Source organism: Euphorbia lathyris, chromosome 5 (genome assembly GCF_963576675.1).
Source record: "Euphorbia lathyris chromosome 5, ddEupLath1.1, whole genome shotgun sequence".
Lineage (NCBI taxonomy): Eukaryota > Viridiplantae > Streptophyta > Magnoliopsida > Malpighiales > Euphorbiaceae > Euphorbia > Euphorbia lathyris.
The window spans coordinates 28,105,539-28,132,577 of NC_088914.1; the positions used below are offsets into that span (position 1 = coordinate 28,105,539).

Genomic DNA, 27,039 nt, shown 5'->3' on the forward strand with positions numbered 1-27,039 from the left:
TCATATACAAAAGACAAACACAAAATTTCTAACCAAACACATAAAACTCTTACTTTTAAAGTGAAAAGACAAACATGAGAAAAAAAATGGAGTAAACAAACATCCCTTGATATTCTACCAGTACCAACACAAATCTTATTTAAAGTTGTAATAATTCAATACTCATCCAATCATATATTAGTAAGTTAAGTAAGGGATAAATTACATCTATGACTCCTCAATTTTGGTTTTATTTTATTTATGGTCCCAAACTTGGATTAGAATATGTTAGAGAATAATAATAGTTGAGGGAGTTATATTGTAATTAGCCTAAGGGCTTTTCCTAATTGTATAAATACCTGATATTTTATCAGCAGCACATATATTGAAATCTATTTCTTCTTCTTTTCTCTGTTTCACTTATATGGTATCAGAGCAACAATGGCAGATCCTTTGATGCTCATCACTAAGATTTCTCATGACTAGAAAGCGCAAATCGTATGTTGATGCGTTGAATTCCAGTCAGAATATAAGAGAAGAAGATTTGAGTGAATCTGAAGGGAGATCTGAAAGTAGCGATTCCAATAACAATCGCAATTCAGATTCCAGAGAAGGAGAAGGCGATTCAACAATGAATTCAAACTCGAATTCATCAACTGTCAACAATAGCAATGATAATCCCGAACTTGTTATTGTCAGCATGATTTTGAATGGATCTAATTACATACCATGGAGGCGATCAATGTTGCTCGCTCTGACCGCCAAACGCAAGTCAAATCATATTCTTCAAGATGAAGAACCAGCAGATAAGACCTCAGATGCATACAAGAAGTGGAAATGGGAGAACGATCTTGTTTTTTCTTGGATTATAAATGCGATGTCCAGAGATTTAGCCGATGTGTTCTTGTACACACCAACAGCCAGAAAATTATGGATGGAACTGGAGGAACGATATGGCGAGAGTAATGGACATTGATTTTTCAATTGCGTCGAGAGATCTGTAGCTTGAGTCAAGGAGGTATGTCTCTGGTTGATTTCTTCAATAAAATGAAACGAATGTGGGATGAATATGCTATTGTGAAGCCTCCAATTGCTTGTTCTTGTGAGGCAAGGAAATTAGTACAGGAACAGGTCAAGGAAGGGCAACTTATGCAATTGTTATCTGGATTAAATCCAGAGTTTGATCATGTGAGAGATCAAATATTGTTGATGGATCCTCTACCTCTAGTCAACAGAGCTTATTCGATGCTTATACGTATCGAAAAGTAGAGAAATCCTAATTCCATTGCTTCTATTAAGAATGGTTTTGTGAATTTAACAACTGGAAATCGAAATTTCAGTAATAAAAAAACTGGAAATGCCAATCGTAATAATAATGGTGGCAATTACGATAATCGGGGTAATAATGCTAATTCCTCGGTGAAAAGCAAGGAGGAGAAATTTTGTTCTTATTGCAGGAAAGGAGGATATGAGAAGAGTGAATGTTTCCCTATTAAAGGATATCCTGATTGGTTTAAAGGAAAGAGAGTTACAGGTCCAGCTCCAGTTAACCATCAGGCACATATGTCTCATGAGCAACAAGAGTTTTCTCCAGTAGATGATTTTGAAGAAGGTGAAGGAAGTTTTGCTAAGAAAGAATCTGTACAAGAACTAGTGCAGAGAGAAGTATAGAGGATACTCAAAGGGAAAACAACACAGGACTATCTTCCGCAAGAGTTTTCAGCGTTTACAGGGGCATGTGCAGGTAACAGTTCTTGCTCAAGTTCTCTTAGCATTGATGAATGGATAATTGATTCAGGAGCAACAACTCATATGACATATAATGTTGGTTTATTGAGGAATATGGTCAAATTAGATGTCCCTAAGAGAGTATTTTTACCAACTGGTGAGGCTCAAATAGTCAGTCATCAAGGAGAAGTATTATTTGCTGAGAATTTCAAATTATTGAATGTGCTTTATGTTTCCAAATTCAAATACAATTTGATTTCAGTTAGTAAACTTCTATAAGATCAAGGCGTCTCAGTATGTTTTTGGACCACATATTGTATTTTGCAGGGCCGAAATTTTAATCAATAATTAGCAGTTGGAAGATTGAAGAGAGGGCTGTATTATCTTGCTAAAGATTCCTTTGATAGGAATGTAATTCAAAAAATTGTAAGCCAAACTGATTTGTCTTTACCTGTTATAGACAATAATGTTGATGTCGAATTATGGCATAAACGTTTGGGGCATATCTCACATGAGAAATTATCACATGTTTTTAATTTGCCTAAGAGTTCCATTATTAGTTTTGCTGATTGTGATATCTGCTTAAGAGCTAAACAAATTAGAAATTCTTTTGGATTAAGTTCCATTAAGACCTTGTAAGTGTTTGATCTGATCCATGTTGATTGTTGGGGGCCTTATAAACAAACATCTATTAGTGGTGATAGATATATATTGACTATAGTTGATGATTTTTCCCGTTTCATATGGACTATTTTATTTAAACACAAAGACCAAGTGTCAAGCTTACTAGATGGTTTTATCATAATGGTAAATACTCAGTTTCATACTAAAGTCAAGACAGTTAGAAGTGATAATGGGACTGAATTTGTTGGGCATTCAACACAGTTAGTGTTTGCAAAACATGGCATCACGCATCAAAAAACTTGTGTGTACACACCTCAACAGAATGGGGTGGTAGAAAGGCGGCATAGAAGTCTGACTACTGTGGCGAGGGCATTACTCAAGCAAGGAGGATTGTCTGTCAAATTTTGGGGTGAAGCTATGTTATATGCCACTACAATTCTCAATATATATCCGACTAAGGTATTGCAGTGGAAATCTCCTCATTTTTTGTTATATAGAAAAGAACCAAGTTTGACAGACTTGAAGATTTTTTGTTGCCAAGGATATGTGTTGAACAACAATCCTCGGAGAGGGAAATTTAATGACCGGTCAAAACAGTGTATCTATATTGGGCTCTCAACTAGACAAAAAGGATGGAAGATGTATAACATGGCAACTCACCGTTTGTGTGTGTCCAGGGATGTTCATTTCAATGAGCATATTTTTCCTTATTTGGCTAACACTATTGTTTCAGTACATGACAGGCCCTTAACATCACCAATGTTGTTTCAGTCTTCGCTTGATAATGATCAAGGTCTTACTGATACTGAAGCAAGCACCTCTTCACAGCCTTTACAACCTCCTGATCCTCTTCATAGTGCTCAAAATGATGATTATTCAGTAGAAAATACACCACAAATTCCTTCATCAGCAATTACCAGAACTGACTCACCGATAACTAATCATAATATGCCAATTGTTGCAAATGAAATTCCAGCAAGAAGATCTACCAGGGTCACTCAAAAACCTTCGTGGTTACAAGATTTTATTGTCAATCAAGTGATTCATGATGACAATATTATTCAATACATCGATCATTATCAAGCTTCTTTGGTCTCTATGAGTAAAGAGCATGAACCAAGAAGTTATAAAGAAGCAAAAGGGCAACCTCAATGGGAGAAAGCTATGGCAGAAGAGATTGCAGCCTTAGAGAAAAACAAAACCTGGACAATGGTGCAATTGCCGCTTGGTAAACGTATAATTACTTCCAGGTGGATTTTTAAGATTAAATATGCTCTTGATGGATCGGTTGCTCGATACAAAGCAAGATTAGTTGCTCGAGGTTATGATCAGCAAATTGGTGTAGATTATCATGATAGCTATTCTCCTGTCACTAAAATCACAACAGTAAGGGTGTTTCTTGCGGTGGCAACTACGAATGGTTGGCCAATACAGCAGATTGACATCAACAACGCGTATTTGCGTGGTTCTATTGAAGAAGAACTATATATGCAGCCACTAGAGGGGTATATCAATTCTAATTGTAACCTTATTTGCAGGCTTGATAAGTCCTTGTATGGCTTGAAGTAAGCCGAAAGACAATGGAACAAAGCTTTTTCAGAAAAGCTTTTACTGTTGGGATTTGTAAAGTCTGTTCATGATTATTGCTTGTTTACCAACCAAATTGAAGATGGGAATTTTTTGGCACTTATAGTCTATGTGGATGATGTGTTAATCACTGAAACTTCCATGATGCTAATTGAAGAAGTTAAAAAAGCTTTGGATGCAAGTTTTACTATAAAGGATATGGGGGAGGCTAAATTTTTCCTTGGTGTTGAATTGGCCAGGTCTGATATTGATTTTGCTACACAACAATTGAGCCAGTTCATGAGTATTCCTACTTGAAGGGCACTGTTACGGTGGGTTTGTATTACACAGACAATTCTGATTTATCTCAAATGAGAGGCTATTGTGATTCAGATTGGGGTAGGTGTTCAGTTACTAGACGATCAATGACAGGCTATTGTGTGTTTGTTGGAGATTGCCTTGTGTCTTGGAAACCAAAGAAACAAGGGCCAATTAGCAAAAGTTCTGCAGAAGCAGAATATAGAGCTATGTCAATTACATCTTGTGAATTGAAATGGTTGACATATTTGTTGGCTGAATTATCATATTGCACCTCAATTACCAATCACATTGTTTTGTGACAGTCAAGCTGCAATATATATAGCAGCCAATCCCGTTTTCCACGAGAAGATGACGCACGTGGAAATCGACTGTCATTTTGTTCGACAATATATGGAGGCAAGATTTCTATTTTGTCCGTATATTACTTCGGCTAATCAGCTTGCTGATTTGTTCACAAAAGCCTCTTACAGGAGCTCAGATGGCTTTAGCCTTGCAACAAATGCATTTGTATCAAAGTGTTGATGTTTCATCTTCTTTTACTGCAAATGGAAATAAACCCAGTAACAACACATTTCTGAAAGACAAGATGAAAAGTATTTCATCTTGAGGAGGGGGTGTTAGAGAATAATAATAGTTGAGGGAGTTATATTGTAATTAGCCTTAGAGCTTTTCTTAATTTTAAATAGCTGATATTTTATAAGCAGCATATATATTGAAATCTCTTTCTTCTTCTTTTCTCTGTTTCACTTTATTCTCACTTATAGAATAAAATAATAGTTTTTTTAAATAAAAAATAATGGTTTTTGATTGTTGTATATTTCATTTTATGTCATTTCAGACATAGTTGGGGTATTTTTTAAGTGCACTAATAATAACAATAATAATTTTTTTTGTAATATAATAATAATAATAATTTAAAAATGAAGTTCAATACTAAAATTAACATGAAAACCTCTTTTATTGTTTTTGTATCTTATGCCATATATATATATATAGCTTTCAATAAAATAACAAATGCTTATTCCTATATGTATTATTAGACTACTTTAGTGGCTTAATTTTCAACCAATTCAGATTCTAATTCCCGATTAAAGATTTATATTGCAAGAAAATATAAAGAATTTATCCTTATTTATACATATATAACCATATGCACTCAAATTTTAAAAAAGAAAGAAGAGTCAAACTTTATTAGATATAAAAAAAAAAATCTGAGCTTTATATATCAAACAATTGAATATACTGCACTATATGAACTAATAAATTTTCTGATGAAAGATTTGATTTTCAATTACTAAAACTAGTTAATTTATGAATAAATTAATGCATGCATGTATAATTTGTTTTAAAAATAAAATAATAGTTGGGGGCAACTAAACTATCAGCTAGCTCATAATCACAGTGAAAGACTGATGATGTGAGTGAAGCTACCAAAATTATTGGGTCCCAATTAACATCTCAAAATCAACTCAATTATAATATGGATGTGATTATAAAGTTCATTCATACAAATAATAGAAATAATATGTAAATGGTTATTTCTCGATTGCATATTCATTTAATTACACTAGTTTTTTTTCGCTTATTATATTGGAAGCCTCCGAACCTTAGAAAATTGATTTGCTTCCTGAATTTTTTTTAAGGATTTTCAAATAGAAATTCTATTTGCGCTCATAAACAAAAAATGAGAGAAAAGTTTTTCTGTTTTTTCTAAACTTTTCTTTTTCATAAAAAACCATGTGTTATTTCATTCGATCGGATCGGATCCTGTAAGAATGACCAATCCAGAATATCCAACCCAAAATGTTTTGTTAACTCTATAAACTTGCACTATTGTTAGAGTTGATAAAGGTCCATGATGAAGACTAGAACCTACACACGCCAGATTACTTCTCTAATCTGTTACAGCTGTTGAATCAATTAGTTAGTTTTCCCTCCAATCCTAACTAACTGAATCTTGTGTTGTATAAGTAGTATTGGTTAGCTTTGTATCAGTTAACTGAATATTAATCAAGAGTTTTTTCTTTCCATTATTTCTTTCTTCCATACAATCTAAGATGGTATCAGAGCTATGGTGAATAGGAAGAGAAATAAGAAAAGCAAGAAGAGCAAAGATGACAGAGATTTCGAGAATCTTGTAGCATAATCTGAATACGAAGAAGCTTAAGCAAGTTCAGAAGAAAATTTAGAAGAAAACATGAATTTCACCGGAGAAGGTAGTCGGACTCGACGAAACGGCAAAAGATAACTCAGAACGAAGACCTATTCAACAAAGTTGCTCATGACATGATAATCCAGGAGCAGTTCTTGTGAGCAACTTGTTGACAAACAACAATTATCTTTCATAGAGCCATGCCATAAGAAAATTTAGAAGAAAACATGAATTTCACTGGAGAAGGCAGTCGGACTCGACGAAACGGCGAAGATAACTGAGAATTCAGAACTATTCAACAAAGTTGCTCAGGACATGATAATCCAGGAGCAGTTCTAGTGAGCAACTTGTTGACAAACAACAATTATCTTTCATGGAGCCATGCCATGAAACGATCTTTGACTGTAAAAAAGAAGCTCAAATTCATAAGATCTGATGAAGCACCACCGATGAAAGGCACTCCGGCATATAATGACTGGAAGGAAACAAATTGTCTGGTTATTGCATGGATCTTGAATTCAATCCATAAAGATCACTCTGAATCTTTTGAATATGCCAAATCTGCTAAAGACTTGTGGAGAGAACTGGAGCAAAGATTTGGTGAGAACAATTCACCAATGTTGTTCAGACTCAAAAGGCAAATTAGTACCACAGTTCACGGTAATAATTCTGTGTGTGCTTATTTTTCGAGTTTAAAGATATTATGGGATGAATTGAATCTTTTAAGACCTGTACCTGAATGTCAATATGGAGTTGTGGAAGCTTGTATATGCCTTTAAATGAATCAGTGATATGAATGAGGAAGATCAACTTATGCAATTTCTCACTGGATTAAATGAGCAGTATGAGCATGTCATTAATCAGGTGTTGTTAAATGATCCATTACCATCTGTTAACAAAGCCTTTTCCATGGTTCTGAAGATAGAAAAACAGAAAAAAATCATCACTGATCAACAATTAGAAGTAGCCAATTACTCTAGTAACTTTAGAAGTGTTGAAGTTGCTAACTATGGCAATGGTGCAGATATAGATAAGAAAGATAAGTTTTGTAGTCACTGTAGGAAGACTGGACACATAAAGTTAGAGTGCTTTAAACTCATTGGTTATCCTGACTGGTTTAAAGATCCTAGTAAGAGTGGAAAAGGGAAAGGCAAAGACAATAACAATGGAAACATGTCTTATAGGGGCAATATGGTGGAGGATGGCAACATTGCAGGGTCTTCAAATGAATATGATGTTGAGGGAGATGGAAGTAACAACAAACTTGACATGAACACTATGTTGCAAAAAATGTATACACTGATCAAAAGAAGCACACAACCCCATCAACCAGACTTTTCAGCATTTGCAGGTTTTGCTGGTAAAGCTTCATCTCATCACATTGTTTTTAGTGATATACAATGGATAATAGATAGTGGTGCACCAAGTCACATGAGTTCACAACTACAGTTATTTTGCAACTATAGAAAGGTTCATACCAGAACAGTCTTAATGCCTGATGGAAATGCACAAATGGTAGAACACATAGGTGATGTGAAATTAACATCCAAACTGAATCTGCAAGATGTTTTGCATGTTCCATTGTTTCAATACAATTTATTGTCTGCAGGGCAACTATTAAGGCAGGAACATATCACAGTAACTTTATATTCTGGATATTGTATCTTGCAGGACCTGGATTCATGTGAAATATTGGCTATAGGGTGGGCACATAGAGGTTTGTACATATTAAGCAATAAGTCTTTCTCACAGGAGGTTATAAGACAATTTTCTTTGAATAAACAACCAACTCACCTTACATGTAGTAGTATATCTAGTAGTTTTATGAATAAATCCACATCACCTAATCTTTGGCATTTGAGGTTAGGTCATGTTTTAGATGAAGTAATACAACATATTGAAGGTGTTAGTGGTAAGATTGATAGTTCTATGTGTGAAGTTTGTCCACAAGCCAAACAACATAGGCTACCTTTTTCCAACAGTTCAATCAGTACAGAGAGAAAGTTGGAGATGTTGCATTGTGATTTATGGGGGCCATATTCTGTGGTTTCTCAAACTAGAGCCAAATGCTTTCTTACAGTGGTTGATGGCTTTACTAGAGCACCATGGGTTATATTGGTACAAAATAAGATGCAGGTCCCTAAAGCCTTAGTGACATTGATAACTATGGTGGAGAAGCAGTTTGAAGTAGCAGTGAAGGTGGTAAGAAGTGACAATGGCATAGAGTTTTGTAATGATGCTTGCAAAAAAATTTTTTGTTACAAAGGGGATAATTCATCAGTGGTCTTGCCCTTACACTCCCCAACAGAACAGAGTAGTAGAAAGAAAACATAGGCAACTACTCAATATAACAAGAGCTTTCCTGTTTCAAAGCCATTTATCAAGTGCATTTTGGGGTGAAGCAGTTCAGCTAGCAGCAGCAGTAGTGAATGTATTGCCTATGAAGATGTTGAATTGGCAAAGTCCTTACCAGTTACTTCATGCCAAAGCACCCAACTACAGTTTGTTCAAACCTCTAGGCTGTTTGTGTTTCTACACAGATGTGCACGCACAGAAAAACAAACTAGATCCCAGAGCACACAAAGCCCTCTATATGGGTTTCTCCACTGGACAGAAAGGCTATAAGTTGCTTGATTTGCAGACTAACAAATTTATCATTTGCAGGGATGTGATTTTTAAGGAGGATGTATTTCCTTATCCACAGAATCCTACATCTCTCACACTTGATGTTTGGCCTGAAATGGAGGAACATCATAGTGTGATAGTAGACAACCATAATCCTACAGCAGCACCTGATCCAATAGATGTTACTCCTACAGAAGGAGAAAATACCATTTTTAATGAGTTCACTGATGAAGTGGACACACATGTAGAAGTGGTTCCAATCTCACAACCTAATCATGTCCTAGTTCAGGCTAGGAGAACCAGACCTACTGTGAAGCCTAGATGGCTACAAGATTTTGTGTGTTATGCTGATACAAGTAAACCAACATGTGAGTTTGAAGGTTTCTCCCAAGATCATCTGAGTTTTGTTGCAAACATCTCCGATGAAAAAGAACCAAAGAACTATGCTGAGGCTTGCAAAGATCCCAGATGGATTGCAGCCATGAACAAAGAACTTGAAGCTTTAGAATCTAATGGCACATGGTGTATTGTTGACTCACCACAAGGGAAGCAGAAGATAGATCCTAGATGGATATATAAGATCAAATACAATGTAGATGGCACAGTGGAGAGGTTTAAAGCAAGGTTAGTAGCCAAAAGGTATAACCAAACTTATGGAGTTGATTATTTTGAATCTTTTAGTCCAGTTGCCAAGACCGTCATAGTTCGAATGCTTTTAGCAGTAGCAGCAGCTAAACAGTGGCCCTTGCATCAAATAGATGTAAACAATGCATATTTGCATGGTTATCTAGAAGAAGACATCTATTTGACCCCACCCCAAGGATATACTAAATATCCAGCAGGCAAAGTCTGTAAGCTTATAAAGTCATTATATGGCCTCAAACAAGCTGGTAGACAGTGGAACAAATAAATCACAAGCAAATTGATTATTTTTGGTTTTGATAGGTCATATCATGATCATTGCCTATTTGTCAAACACTATCCTAATGGAGATACAGTTTATCTAGTTCTCTATGTGGATGATATATTGTTGACAGGAAATAAACTTGAAGAGCTGCAAAAGGTGAAACAGTACCTAGATGGTTTGTTCACTATAAAAGACATTGGAGATGCTAAGTACTTCCTAGGAATAGAGGTGGCAAGATCTGAAGCATGAATGTTGATCTCACAAAGCAAGTATATTAAAGACATCATAGCAGATGCAGGGATGGAACAAGCAACTATAGTTAGTAGTCCTGCAACACATGGATTAATACTTGAAGAACTAGGAGAACTATTAGCTAATCCTGAAGTCTTTAGAAGAATTATGGGAAGGTTATTATACCTTGGTTTCACCAGACCAGACATTACTTTTGTAAGTCAACAACTAAGCCAGTATATGCAACAACCAGTAAAGCACCATTTGTAGGCAGCACTTCATGTTCTTAAGTATCTAAAAGGAACAATAAAATATGGGATGTTCTATCCGGTTCAAGATGATAAGAAAATGAATATATCAGCATTTTGTGACTCAGACTGGGGAACATTCAAGGAAACCAGAAGATCAGTCACATGATATTGTGTGATGGTTGGAAAATCTTTAATCTCGTGGAAAGCAAAGAAACAAGATGTTGTTAGCAAGTCCTCGGCTGAAGCTGAGTACAGGAGTATGTCTCAAATAGCATGTGAAGTCAAATGGATCAATTACTTAGTAGAAGAATTTGGTTTTAAAAGCTGCAAACCAATACCACCGCATTATGATAATGAAGCAGCAATTGCTATTGCTAAGAACCCGGTATTCCATTAGAAGATAAAACATGTGGAGATAGTTATTCATTTTGTGAGAGAATACATTGAAGCAGACTTCATCTATACTCCACATGTATACTCTCAACAACAGTTAACAAATGTGTTTACCAAAAATTTAAGCAGTAATCAAATGTGGCCTTCTTTGCATAAGATGGGAATGATCATTTTTGAATACATAGCTGGAGAGTCTTCGTCTTGAGGGAGGGGTGTTAGAGTTGATAAAGGTCCATGATGAAGACTAGAACCTACACACACCAGATTACTTCTCTAATCTGTTAGAGCTGTTGAATCAGTTAGTTAGTTTTCCCTCCAATCCTAACTAACTGAATCTTGTGTTGTATAAGTAGTATTGGTTAGCTTTGTATCAGTTAACTGAATATTAATCAAGAGTTTTTTCTTTCCATTATTTTCTTCTTCCATGCAATCTAAGAACTATAAGAAAAATAGTAATAAGAGACCGATGTTTAAGATTGAATTCACATCAGTTGCTAAATTGTGACGGATTGGGTCTCAAATACCATGAAGAGTTGTTTAGGGTTCAAGAGTTTTAGGTTATTTTGAGGTTTTAACATGCTTGTTGCATGTGTTAGTATTAATTTTAAAAATGCATGTTATAACTGTATATTTAGAGTTTCAAATATTCCATTCCCTGTACATTCTTGATATTCTACGAGTCCTATGCTTCTGATTTTTTCAACAGTGTATACTACTAGTCTAATTTTCTATATATTAACTTTGAGTTAAGGTGCAAAAATACCCATAACATTTTGAATCAGGAACAATTTTATCTTTAATGTCTAAAATGATGCAACTTTACCATCTAACATTGACAGCCAAAAACAATTTTACCCCTAATGTTGATAATTTGGGTGAATTTTACCCTTATTATAAAACACAAATATTTGTGTTTCTTATTCTGCACCAATTGCATATCAATTCGTTGTAAAAAAGGATTTCATGCTTTTATAATTTATAATAATAGAATTGGAGATTAATATTTATAAATTCGGTGAATTTTTTTATTTTTTTATCCAATTTGTACAAAAGACAGTATATTTTTATTTATTTTTTCACATTCCAACATATGTTTGTGATTTGTTACTAATAAACTGACGCACGTGTGAAGTGTAGATGACAAGATTCATGATCGAGAAGACAATTTGATGAATTATTTCTCAAATTGACACAATTTATCAACGTTAGGGGTAAAATTGCTATTGGCTTCCAACATTAAGGCTAAAGTTGTACCATTTTAGACGTTAGGAGTAAAATTGCTCCTAGCTCAAAACGTTAAGGGTATTTTTGCACCTTAACCCATAAACTTTTTTATGATGGATTTTCTATGATATATCACTCCAAAGACTATGCATTGGATTGTGTTTGTTAGGGTTTAGGCAACGGAAGTTTGTTTTAATCGACCAGTACGGACACTCGCTTTCAATAGTGATTTCACGTTTCCTGCATGTTTCTGTTTTATTATGTTTCTATTTCAATTTCTTAGCAACAGTTTTTAAAAGATAACGTCTCTCGGTGTTCATTTCAGTTTTTGTTTCCGTTTCCATGCAACATTGTTGGAGTATGCCCTAGTTCCACATTATATTTAACAGAACTATTAACTATAAGGCAATAACATTGTTGAGCGATTTCCGCAAGTGCACGGTATACGCTTGTAGTAATAAAAGATATCGATCCCACAGGGAACGTTTTTCAACAAAAACTTATTCTCAATCGGTTAAATTTACTTTTAAGGTTTATAATATGGAAAATCGTTTAATCGGTTTTGGTTTTGAAATTGCTAAAATAAGAATTAGATTAGAGTATGAAGATGTTAGAAAATATATGATTTAAGAATGAATTTGCAAAACAGGAACGTTTTAGTACTTTAGGAAAGTAAACAAGTATATTCGTTTGCATTAAGCAAAGAAAACAACTTTAAACTTTGTACGAATTATAAAGATGAAATAAATGACGGAACCTCTAATTAATTGGCTTTGAACGCGACAAAACCCTTATCCGGGATAATTGCCCTTAACCAAATTAAAACTCTACCGAGATAATAATTTGCCTAAGTGTTCAATAAAGTTTCCTTGTAAAGATTTTGAATTAAACTACGTTTTAATGAAAACACCAGCTGTCACTTTAGTGGATTGGTTACCATAAGTGCTGCATAAAAATCTATCGAATAGAACGGACTTTATTAGATGAAATATAAATTGATACAAGTTTACAGAGAACATGGAGCATGGAAACATTCGACGGCGTGCAAGTGAACGGGTTGTCAATCCTTTCCTTGGGTTTCGTTAGAGTTTGTCAGGCTCAGGGGCGGATCCTCTACTCAATCTTCTCGTTGAATCTTCGTAATAGAGATTGGGTCGGTCTACTACCAAAATGTAAACTAAACTCTAACAATGTCTAAATGCTACTGAGTTTGTTATTATTTAGTAAACAATGTGTGTACATCATATTGCTTTTTTTTCAGAATCGAAATCTAACTTCTGAATCACTTGACTCGGAATTTCTGCATAAATTCTATACTAATCTCTTTCTTCTACACATATCACACTATTCATCAACTCTCCATCAACTCTTTATTTATAGATGTTGAAGAGTCTTGATTGAAGTGTCGTGTCCGTTGTGAAGGATCGTGTCCGTTGCGAAAGAACATCTTTATCCACCCGAACGATCGCGTTTCGTCGAAAACGAAAGTGTGTATCTTGGCTTCTAAAAACTCCTGCTCGTACCGAGAATATTAAATTCTCTACCGAGAATGGGGGAGCAACAATTTGATCTTCGGACGAAGGGAAAGAGGGTTGAGGAACGCGTGTCGCGACCGTGAATGTGGGGTCGCGGTCGCGGTCGCGGCACAGAGCGTTTTTCACCTCTCCGGCTTTCGTTCGTGTCCTCGACTTGGCGTTATTAATTTTCGTCGTCTTCGACTCCTTTTGTAGGGTTTTTCTTCTATTTTTGAGCTCTTTTTACTCCTATTTGGATTTTACCAAATATTTATGTACCTTGCATGAAAGAAACATATTCGGGAGTAAAAGTATTCTAAACAGTTATAAATAGCATAAATTCGTAGCAATATTGATGTAATTATTGATAATATTTTAGGTATATTTTGGGCTTAACAAATCTCCACACTTAATCTTTTGCTAGTCCCGAGCAAAATTTCACTGAATTTATTCTTTAACTAATCTCGTTATGAAAATAAAACATATATCTTGGTATGTATCTTTTAAATTAGTTAAGCCGAAAAGACTAACTTCGCATGGCAAATTTATACGCAAAATATCAATCTAACTTAGTATAAATACGATATATCATTCGTCTTGTATTTTCAATTTTGAATTGAAGCATTCGGGACAATGTAAGCACGCATGTTATTGAGTTTTTCGTCTTAAGGCATTTCAAAGCTCTAAAATTTTCTTTCCCAAACCTAAACTAATATACGAGATATATTAGTATGAATAAGTACTTGATTTTAATAAAAAAATTTTGCTTGGTTACGCCCGAAATAAGGGTGGTTTCAACCGTAACCTTATACGTATTTTTACTTTGCTTAGTGTTTGCTTAAGAGGTACCGACCATGCCATAGGTGGACGCAATCGTTACTTTAAACTTAAACATGCTTATATATATATTTTTAAACGTTCCTTTCATACCTCGATTGTGATAAGGGTGGTCGCAACCGTGGCCAAAAGTAAACGGTACTTAATTTTCTTCCCTTTCATACCTCGATTGTGATAAGGTTGGTCTCAATCGTGGCCAAAAGTTAAGAATTCTAACTAATTGATTAATTAATATGAATTATAAATTGTAACTTGGGAAAAAGAAAAAAAAAATAGCACATGCATCCTATATTGATTTAAAATTCAACATGTATTATGGCTAAAGTTTCCTTAAAAACTTCAATTGATGTTAATGTAAGACGAAATCAAACCGAGCTAAAATTGTTAGTTCAATTTAATGCCTATAAACCTAATTGAAAATTTAAAATAAGATTTATTGTATCATGAATTGCATGATATAAAATAGAGATTGAAAATAAAGAATTTATTAATTAAAATACATTCACTCGAGACAATTTTACTTAAAATCGTATCGGAGATTCGTGAAAAATATGAAAAATATTACCCGTATAGAAATATCATTTCTAACGATAATGATAACCTAAACAAATAATCATATTAACTTATGGTTAATTTATGAACATATGAAAAATAAAATGTGTTGCATTTGTATAAGATTATTCGTTGCATTTATAAGATTATTTGTTGCATTTATTCATTTTGCAAAATAATATTTTCGTAGCATTTATTCGTATATGTGGAAATGATATATGTATATCTCCTCCCACACTTAAATTGGACCATGTCCTCATTGGTGCAAAAATGGAGAAAACATAAAAAATAAATACGAAATAAGGCATACGAAACTAAGATTGAAATTTTAGGAAATAGAACATTCAACATGAAATTAAAAATAGAAAATGTACCAAACATATGAAAATGAAAATTGTACCAAATATAACAAGATAAAAAGAAAATAAAGAAAACAACCTAAGCTTGAGGCGGGGAATCGGGAGGTGTTGGTGAAGTCTCCACATTGCGGCGTCGGAAAAAGGAAAGCATCTGATGCCGAGTCGACCGATGGTCACGCCTCAAAAGGTTGAGGTTGTCATTCATCGCCATATTGTTTTCAACCAAATCATCAATTCTTAAATTCATTTAACGATTGTTGGAATTGATTTGGTTCAAAATTCTACGCAAATCTACCGGATCATCCTCCGCTTGAGGTGCTTGGGGTTGTACTTGAGCCGGTGGTTCATCCTCCACGCCTTCCGCCTCTCCGCCGCCTTCGGTACCTACAAATTGAGAACTTGAAGCGCCACCACCCATAGTGCCACGAAGATGGGCAATACGGGTAGCATAGGAAATAAAGACAGGAGGTCCTTGTGGAAGCAATAAATGAGCTCGCTCAAGAGCCGAGATGTCCAAAAGTGGAACATACCTACGGTAGGTGGACATGTCATAATCGGCCAACTCACCCCGTGCGCCCAACACAATTGCGGTGATAAAATTACAAAGAGGGATTTGAATGGTACTAGCCCTCGAAGCACGGAACAAATTATCAAACAAAATACCAATGCTATCAATCCGCAAGCCTTTAAGCAAACTATCCAAAACATACAAATCCCGAACCTGAATCTTGGAACTCTCAACACGACCAAACAAGGAGAAACTCAAATACTTATGAAAGAAGAACACACAATTGTCCTTAATCAACTTGCTTGAAGTATTTTTCGAATTAAAATAATCTTGATCCAAGAGAGTCTGCCAAACAGCATCATTATCAAAATCCCTAGGCTTATCACAAAAATCAGAAGTAGGGAAACCAAACATGTTTCCCATTGCTTCATAATCAATAGTGTAAGTTGTACCTTCATTCCTAAAAGAGATTGAAGTTTTCTTTTTGTTCATGGTCAAAGTGACCAAAAATTCCACTACATATTCATTAATACGCGGGAAACGCATATTAACGAATTTTTGCCAACCCAAAGCTTCAATAAAGGCATCAATTCGAGTAGAAAAATTTAATGCTCTTACCGAATGGAAGTCGAGGAAGAGCATCTCCACAAATTGACGATCTGATTATGAAAAATGTTTGAAACGAGCAGCTTCCTCCTCCGAATAGATATCGAAATAAGCTCTGCATTGAACCCGAAGGCGATTAGCTTCCGTAACAGCGGGCTTGTTACCAACACACTTAGTTCTTACCATGGTGATGGTGGTTAGGGTTTGAGAAGAAGATGAAGAAAAGAAAAATGGAGAGAAAAAGCAAAGCTTGAAGATGAGTTGGGAGTTGTAAATGGAAGTGATTGAAATGGAAAAAGAATATAGGAATGGTAATGAATAAATTAGGAAGAGTAAAAGGTAGTTTATAGGGAAGAGTTTGGAGTAAGGGATTGGGTAAAAATAGAGGTGATGTGAGGTTTGTGTAAGAGGTAGGTTTATATAGGGGGTATTAGGTAGATGTATAGGTAGAATAGGAATAGGAATAGGCAAAAATTGTGTCAAAATCGGATTGAGAAATGCCTACAGGTCGCGTGTCGCGACCGAGAATCGCAAAGCCGCGACTGCGACACGCGACTTTCAGGCAATTCCTCGTCCTGAAATTGGGCCATTTTTGCTGCTCATACCGAGAATTATTAATTCTCGCTAGAGAATTGGTCAAAATGGCCTATTTGGGTGCCTAATGACTTGGTTTGTGCAATTATGTTGATTGAATGGTTCATGAACGTAATATTAAGTGTTCCTGCACTTAAAACTTAAATAAATGACATTAATTGCAAGAAAAACCAAAGGTTTAACCTTAATAAATTGAATTAAAGTGTAATAAATTGGCTATGAAGAATTAATGAAACTTAAATGTGCATTTATGCATATAAGTTAAGAGAACCATATTAAATGCATAATAAGTGCATGTTAATACATATTTAATACATGAATTGAATTGATTAAATGAAAACTTAATTCATTGAAAATAAATTGAGTTACAAAAAGAATTAAATGTGGATATATGTGTGGAAAAATAGAAAACCATATTAGTTCATGGGAATCCTTTTTATCTTAATTTGAGTAAGAATAATTAGAATCGACCCATATGAAATATGCTAAGTATAGATAATGGATCAAATAGATAATTCTAATAAAATCAAGAATTGAACTAAATAAAATCTTTATTATATCAACATATGTACAAATAAGGAAAACAAAACAATAATTAATACAAAACAAAATATGTACAAAAATAAAATGAAAAACATACTATTCTACATATTCATCCCTATCAAACCGGATTCCTCTAGCCTTAATGCGCTCAATTTCTAATTGCACGAAAGCTTGACGTTCCGTTGCAGAAAGAAAATGTGGGCCGGCACGAAAGACACGTTTCACAAGTCCTTCGTACTCGAGAAACTCAATGTCAATTGTCGGGAAGAATTCATCATCACTCCAAGGAATATCAATTGTACCCTTGGTACCGAGAATTATTCCACAGATTATATTGCCGAACCCAATCTTCTTATCTTTGGATCGAGAAGCGGCGATAAGACCCTCCATCAGAATTTTGGAAGAATCCACTGTATTTCCCTGGAATACATCCCCAAGGACATACAAATCAGTGTCACGGACTACACTACTGAATGTGCGCCCGAATAAACTGTGACACGGAAATTTGTGCAAATACAGCATGGAACTGGAGTGAAAAGACTTGTTGTAGGCGAGTTTTGAATTGAATCGCCAGAATCCAATGAGCATTCTCCAAATATCAGTGGATGTCATGTCTCTTCCAGGATGACGTTTGATTGTGTCCCTCGGGGGAAAACCAAACCAAGCATGCAACTCGGGATAGCCGAAAGTGAAGATTTCGCCTTCTCGATGAAAACTGAGACGTACTCGTCGTTTATTAGTGAAACGAACGGTACAGAAGAATTCGAGTATCCAGTCGCCTATTATTGGAAATCGTATTTTGGCGAATTTTGTCCACCCTAAGCGTTCCATATAGCGGCTCATGTCATCACTAATTCCAAGTTGGTTGTTAAGGAATTCATCCATATACAACATTCCGGTGAAGAATTTGTAACGGAGATTCCAATAACGCCTACCTTCATCGTGGTTGAAGATAGGAAAAGACACCCCATATCGCTTAGATAAGTCTGGGCGTTTGTTGCTTGAGGCAGTAGTGTGCCTTGAAGCGTTGTATTTGGTAGGCATGGTGCAAAGTTTGTGTTACTTTAGCAAAGAACGGTGTTGGCGAAGAAAAAGCTGAGTTCTGACAAAGATGAAATGAATTGTAACAGAACTTGAATCCTCTAGGATTAATTTATAAGAGTTTAAGATGAAAAGAGGTATTGTTTAAATTATGAAAAGGTATAAAATTACACCTTTCGGGAATGAAGAAACTTAAGGTTTCGTTTGTCAAGAGGTTCGTTGAAGGGGTTAGAATGTTTCAGACCTGATAGCGCAGGAAACACGCGTGTCGCGACCGAGAATGGCTAAGCCGCGGTCGCGACACGCTGATTTCCTTGCGGAAATCAGGCATCGAAGCTACCTCCCGATTCACGGTAGAGAATTTAAAATTCTCGGTATGAACAGAGAAATCTGAACCTGTTTGGACTATTCTTAAAAAGAGGATTCTCGGCAGGGAATTCTAAATTCTCGGCAGAGAATTTCCTGAAACTTCAAATTCATCTTAATTTCTAAAAATTAAATCTAAAATCATGAAATAAAAATATTTTATGCATTTAAAGCATAACATAAAGTCATCTAATCATAAAATTTGCATTTTGGAGAAAAAATAAACAAAAATAAAATAAAATAAACAAAAAATATAAAAAATAATAAAACAAAATAAACTGTGTAAGAAAAACTGAGTAATTTATACGTCAGACAATCTTGTTACGAACTCAATTCCTAGTTGGGAAATATTTTCGTAATAGATTTTACATCGATTACCATTAACTTTGAATCGAACTCCGGTAGGACCTTCCAGTTCTAAAGAACCATAATCGAATGTTTTGACGACTAAATATGGTCCTATCCATCTGGACTTAAGTTTTCCTGGAAATAAACGAAGTCATGAATTAAATAACAGCACTTTATCCCCGACATTAAAGTGTTTAACTTTAATTTTGGCATCGTGCCATTTTTTCACTTTTTCTTTATAAATCTTTGCATTTTCGTAAGATAGATGACGTAACTCATCTAACTCATTCAAATTGAGCAAACGTTTCTTACCTGCTTGTCGTAAATCAAAGTTAAGTTCTCTAATAGCCCAATAGGCTTTATGTTCTAATTCGACTGGCAAATGACATGCCTTCCCATACACTGAGTGGTACGGAGTCATTCCTATTGGTGTTTTAAATGCAGTATGGTATGCCCATAACGCATTATTGAGTTTAGAAGACCAATCTTTTCTAGAAGATGAAACTGTTTTCTCGAGAATCCATTTGAGTTCTCTATTTGATATCTCCACCTGACCATTTGACTGAGGATGGTACGGCGTTGATACGCGGTGGCGTACTCCATATTTTTTCATAAGCGTTTCAAATCTCTTGTTTATAAAATGAGTACCACCATCACTAACGATGACTCTTGGACAACCAAATCTACAAAATATATCATCAAGAAAACTAATGACAACTTTAGAATCGTTCGTCGGGGTTGCAATTGCTTCAACCCACTTTGAAACATAATCAACGGCAACTAATATGTAAGTTTTACCATTAGAAGGGGGAAAAGGTCCCATGAAATCTATTCCCCACATATCGAAAACTTCAACTTCCAATATGGTTGTGAGGGGCATCTCATCTTTCCTTCCTAGATTTCCTGTTCTTTGGCACTTATCACAACGAGTAATAAATGAACGGACGTCCTTAAACATCGTAGGCCAAAAGAAACCACTTTCAAATATTCTAGCTGCTGTCTTGTTAGCTCCATTATGTCCTCCATAAGAGCTAGAATGGCATTCCGACATTATGGATTCATATTCATCTTCACTAACGCATCTCCTAATTATCCCGTCACCACAAGTCTTGAACAAAAAGGGATCTTCCCAAAAATATTGTTTAATATCGAAGAAAAATTTCTTCTTTTGTTGGAAATCTAATCCTTCCGGAACAATATTGGCTGCAAGATAATTAGCAATATCTGCATACCATGGTGACATAACACTTTTCATTTGATAGAGATGTTCATCAGGGAAATCATCTCGTATACCGTTAGTTTCACCTATGGGATCGTTTTCATTTTCAAGTCTCGATAGATGATCGGCGATAAGGTTTTCTACTCCCTTTTTGTCTTTAATTTCTAAATCAAATTCTTGCAATAATAAAACCCATCTAATTAGACGTGGTTTTGCATCCCTTTTAGCAAATAAATATCTTAATGCTGCATGATCAATATAAATAATAACTTTTGAACCTAATAAATATGACCTAAACTTGTCACATGCAAAAACTACAGCTAACATTTCTTTTTCTGTTGTGGTGTAGTTTAATTGTGCACCAGACAGTGTGTGACTTGCATAATAAATGACATGAAGTTTCTTATCTTTCCTTTGACCTAGAACACATCCGACAGCTAAATCACTTGCATCACACATAATTTCAAAGGGTAAATCCCAATCGGGTTTAGCAATAATAGGTGCACTGACTAAAGCCATTTTCAATGTTTCGAAAGCTTTAATGCATTCTTCATTAAAATCAAAGGTTGAATCTTTCATGAGTAAATTAGTAAGTGGTTTGGAAATTACAGAAAAATTCTTAACAAATCTTCTGTAAAAACCAGCATGTCCTAAAAATGATCTTACTCCCTTAACAGTAGTTGGAGGGGGTAATTTCTCTATTACTGAGGTTTTTGCTCTATCTACTTCTAATCCTTTTTCAGATATTTTGTGACCTAAAACAATTCCTTTGTCAACCATGAAATGACATTTTTCCCAGTTTAATACCAAATTTGTTTCTTCATACCTAGACAAAACTTTATCCAAGTTTTCTAGGCAGGAATCAAAAGAATCTCCATAAACTGAAAAATCGTCCATAAAAACTTCCATGATATCTTTAATGAAATCATTAAAAATCGCAGTCATACAACGTTGAAATGTTGCAGGTGCGTTACATAGACCAAAGGGCATTCTTCTATATGCAAATGTTCCGTAAGGACATGTGAAGGTTGTTTTATCTTGGTCATCCGGGTAAATGTATATTTGAAAGAATCCGGAGTAACCATCTAGAAAACAATAGAAAGCATGACCAGCTATCCTTTCGATCATTTGATCAATGAAAGGAAGAGGAAAATGATCTTTCCTAGTTGCTTTATTTAGATTTCTATAATCTATACAAACTCTCCAACCAGTGGTGGTTCGTGTGGGTATTAATTCACCTTCTTCATTCCTTACAACTGTTATGCCTCCCTTTTTAGGTACACAATGGATTGGACTAACCCATTCACTATCCGAAATAGGGTAGATGATTCCATTGTCCAGAAGTTTAGTAATCTCATTTTTTACTACTTCTTTCATGTTCGGATTTAGGCGTCTTTGTCTATCCGTTTTAGGTGGCTTATCTTCTTCTAAGTGAATTCTATGCATTACAATGCTCGGATTAATACCTTTTAAGTCTGAAATTTGCCAACCCATACTTCCTATCCTATTTCTAACAACTTCTTTCAATTTCTCTTCTTGGACTTGTGTTAATTTGTTAGAGATAATAATAGGTAGAGAATCGCCTTCGCCTAAGAAAGCGTACCTCAAATGACTTGGTAATTCTTTAAGTTCTAATTTAGGTGGAACTATAATTGAAGGCGGAACTGGTCCATCTTCTCGAATCAAAGGTTCTGGGTCCTTATCTTCTAGTTCCTCACTCATTATAGGTTCTATTATTTCTTCTTTTTGAACAATGTCATTTACACATTCTTCAATTAAATCAAGTTTCATACAAGCGAAATCCTCCATAGGATATTTCATCGCTTGATTCATATCAAACTCAATCTTATCATCACCTATTCTTAAAACTACTTTCCCTTCCGAAACATCAACTAGAGCACTTCCCGTGTTCATGAACGGTCTACCAAAGATCAGCGGACAGTTAACGTCATAAGCAAAATCTAAAATAACGAAATCGGTAGGAAAAATAAATTTGTCAACTTTAACTAAAACATCTTCAATTATACCGTATGGTCTTTTAGTGGTTTGATCCGCTCATTGCAAAACCATATTGGTACGTTTGATATCTTCTTCTAAGCCTAACTTATTAAAAATAGATAATGGCATCAAGTTAATGCTTGCTCCTAAATCACAGAGACAACTGGGAAATTCAATATCTCCCAATTTACACGGAATGGTAAAACATCCGGGATCTTTGAGTTTTGTGGGCAAATTACTTGACACAATTGAACTACAATCTTCAGTTAGTGAAATGGATGAAATTCCTTCCCAACTGATTTTCTTTGAAATTAAATCTTTGAGGAATTTACCATAATTGGGAATTTGCGTAATCGCATCCATAAACGTTAAATTAATATGCAAATTCTTAAGTTTGTCTAAAAATGTTAACAGTTGTTTGTCATAGTCCTTATTGCGGACTTTGTGTGGAAAAGGTGGTTTGGGTACAAAAGTTTTTGTACTAGAGTCAATTGGTGCATCTTTTTGTTTTAATGTATCTTCTTTGGGCGTCGGTAAATCAGTTCCAGGTAAGGTCGAATTTCCGGGCATTTCCGGGCCTAAGTAGTTTTTCCTTGAACGAAGAGTGATAGCCTTAACATGCCCTTTGCGGGATGGAATTGATTTAGCGAGTTGTCCAATTTGAATCTCCAAATTATGGATGCTAGATGATTGGTTTTTAATAAGCTGATCGAATTTATTCTCGATCCGTTTAAAACCATCGTCGTGATTACTTATTTTTCCGCTCATAGCATCAATAAATTTGTCGATTTTATAAGATAAAGTGCTAATCGAATCTCTTGATTGATTTTGATAATTAGTAGTACGATTTTGATTAGCATTAACATTATTATTGTCTCTCCAGTTAAAGTTAGGATGATTTCTCCATCCAGGATTATATGTATTGGAATAAGGGTTATTAGTTTGGTTTTGTCCTTGGACAAAATTTACCTGTTCAATTTCACTCATACCTTCGTAATCCACATCCGTTTGGATTGGCTTACCATTAGAATCACACGGTGCCATAAACCTATCACTATACCTTTAACTGATGATGTTGTTGAGGATGATGGTTTCGCTAATGGTACGTGTCCACGTTCCGCGGGCCACATACTACTGTTGATTGCCATTTCCTCTAAAAGTTCTCTTGCTTGGGCAGATGTTTTCTTCATGAATAACCCTCCAGACATAGCGTCCAACGAACCTCTAGTTGTAGGATTCAGTCCATTATAAAATGTTTGCATTAAAAGTTCAGCGGGTAATTGGTGGTGTGGGCATAAACGTTGAAGTTCTTCAAAACGTTCCCAAGCCTCATAAAGAGTTTCACTATCATTTTGAGAAAAAGATGTTAACTCTTTAATGACTCTTGCAGTTTTAGCTAAAGGAAATTTTTTTGATAAAAATGCTTGGGCTAATTGCTCCCAAGTCTCAATTGATGCGGCTGACATAGAAGTTAACCATTCTTTGGCTCGATCCTTCAAAGTAAAAGGAAAAAGGCGAAGTTTGATTGCTTCTGCAGTTACATCAGTAATTTTAAAAGTGTCACAAATTTCTAAGAAATTTGTCAAATGGGTATTAGGATTTTCGTTAGGTAACCCATAAAACGTTACATTATTTTGCAACATATTAAGCAACGCATGCTTAATTTCAAAATGATGTGCATTAATTTGGGGTCTAACTATACTGTTTGTTACACCGGCCACTCCTGGCCTAGCGTAATCCATAAGTGTGGCCATAACTTCTGGCTCGGTAATTTTAGTTTTTATTGGGGTTTTGTTTTTCTTTTTCTTTTCTTTCTTGTTCTTTTTAAGAGTTCTTTCAATTTCTGGGTCAATAGGATCTGGTGACGTGCCTGAACTTCGAGAACTGCGCATAAACTTGAAATTTCGCACGAACCGAAACTACCTACAAAAAAGAATTTGAAAAATAAATATGTTAGTAATTGAAAATAAATAAAATATAAAAGTTTGAATAAGTATGAATAAACCTAGATTCGTAATAAAACACGAAAAATTTAAAATTTTGTCAAAAATTTTGGCGTTCCCCGGCAACGGCGCCAAAAACTTGTTGAGCAATTTCCGCAAGTGCACGGTATACGCTTGTAGTAATAAAAGATATCGATCCCACAGGGAACGTTTTTCAACAAAAACTTATTCTGAATCGGTTAAATTTACTTTTAAGGTTTATAATATGGAAAATCATTTAATCGGTTTTGGTTTTGAAATTGCTAGAATAAGAATTAGATTAGAGTATGAAGATGTTAGAAAATATCTGATTTAAGAATGAATTTGCAAAACAGGAACGTTTTAGTAGTTTAGGAAAGTAAACAAGTATATTCGTTTGCATTAAGCAAAGAAAACAACTTTAAACTTTGTACGAATTATAAAGATGAAATAAATGATGGAACCTCTAATTAATTGGCTTTGAACGCGACAAAACCCTTATCCGGGATAATTGACCTTAACCAAATTAAAACTCTACCGAGATAATAATTTGCCTAAGTGTTCAACAAAGTTTCCTTGTAAAGATTTTGAATTAAACTATGTTTTAATGAAAACACCAGCAGTCACTTTAGTGGATTGGTTACCATAAGTGCTGCATAAAAATCTATCGAATAGAACGGACTTTATTAGATGAAATATAAATTGATACAAGTTTACAGAGAACATGGAACATGGAAACATTCGACGGCGTGTAAGTGAACGGGTTGTCAATCCTTTCCTTGGGTTTCGTTAGAGTTTGTCAGGCTCAGGGGCGGATCCTCTACTCAATCTTCTCGTTGAATCTTCGTAATAAAGACTGGGTCGGTCTACTACCAAGATGTAAACTAAACTGGAACAATGTCTAAACGCTACTGAGTTTGTTATTATTTAGTAAACAATGTGTGTACATCATATTGCTTTTTTTCAGAATCGAAATCTAACTTCTGAATCACTTGACTCGGAATTTCTGCATAAATTCTATACTAATCTCTTTCTTCTACACATATCACACTATTCATCAACTCTCCATCAACTCTTTATTTATAGATGTTGAAGAGTCTTGATTGAAGTGTCGTGTCCGTTGTGAAGGATCGTGTCCGTTGCGAAAGAACGTCTTTATCCACCCGAACGATCGCGTTTCGTCGAAAACGAAAGTGTGTATCTTGGCTTCTAAAAACTCCTTCTCGTACCGAGAATGGGGGAGCAACAATTTGATCTTCGGACGAAGGGAAAGAGGGTTGAGGAACGCATGTCGCGACCGTGAATGTGGGGGCCGTGGTCGCGGCACGGAGCGTTTTTCACCTCTCCGGCTTTCGTTCGTGTCCTCGACTTGGCGTTATTAATTTCCGTCGTCTTCGACTCCTTTTGTAGGGTTTTTCTTCTATTTTTGAGCTCTTTTTACTCCTATTTGGATTTTACCAAATATTTATGTACCTTGCATGAAAGAAACATATTCGGGAGTAAAAGTATTCTAAACAGTTATGAATAGCATAAATTCGTAGCAATATTGATGTAATTATTGATAATATTTTAGGTATATTTTGGGCTTAACAAACATGTTAAGTCAGTTTACTTCTGCAAACTGCTTAATGGAGTGTCCAAAGGTTAGTGATCTGCTCACGTTTGGCGGGTTGATGACCTGGCCAAGTGAAGCCACGAGGCAACAAGATACTAATCTGAATTTCTTTAGTTTGTTACTATTTTAGGAACAATAACTAACTAAAGACTAGTACTTGCCTTGATTGTGGTGGTGTTTCACTGCTTACAAACATTGAATGTCAACTCTAGGACATTAGGGTTTATGAAATAGTAAGCTCTAGATTACTCTAGGAAAACACCACATAGTTAGGATGGTCATAGGTGGTTCTCATGTAACATTCTAAGTTGAATTCTTAGATCATAGCTATGGGCCTTAGATGGTTTACATTGTACTTTGATTGATAGCCTAACAGACTTGTAATAAGGTGCCAAGTATGGGTTTAGTTGGATGCACTATACGTCATGCTTAGAAACCGTGAGCAAAGCGCGAGGGTTTCTTGAATCACTTAAAGGAATTAGATATCACTAGCCACTTGACTAGTGAGACTGAGAAGCATATGGCCACACCCGAATGTGGCAACATGTAATTGCTCATTCGAACTTATCAGTTCACTAGAGATCAAGAAAATGTTCGAGCAATAGACGAGGATGACTTAATCGTGCCTTATGCTAGACTTGATATCGTATAGCAATGGGTTACTTATGAGGTTACTATTTTGTTTTGAAAAGTTACTTACAAGATTACTGTCTAACTTGGATAATCATAAAGGCCAGCTAAAGCCTTGTATGATTGGTAAGACGCACTGAATGTTCGGTCTGACTACCATCTCTTGATACGCATATCAGGATCGCTCATAGAAGAGACTAGATAGAACAAAAGATTTCTTGGAATGTGTTATTATCCATGTGAACGATTACATGAATCTAAGAGCATTATATCAGTATTATGTAGATCCAGATAAATAAAGAATTCAATTGGATTGAAATCTAACCCAAGTTAATTAAACAAAGGGC

At 35.2% G+C, this 27,039-nt stretch overlaps 1 non-coding gene across 1 annotated transcript; it reads left to right on the forward strand.

The window, feature by feature from the left end:
- Positions 1-23,764: 23,764 nt before the first annotated feature.
- LOC136231534 (small nucleolar RNA R71) lies at positions 23,765-23,871 on the forward strand. Its single transcript, XR_010689908.1, has one exon. It is a non-coding gene; the product is annotated as a small nucleolar RNA R71 (small nucleolar RNA).
- The last annotated feature ends 3,168 nt before the right edge of the window (positions 23,872-27,039 follow it).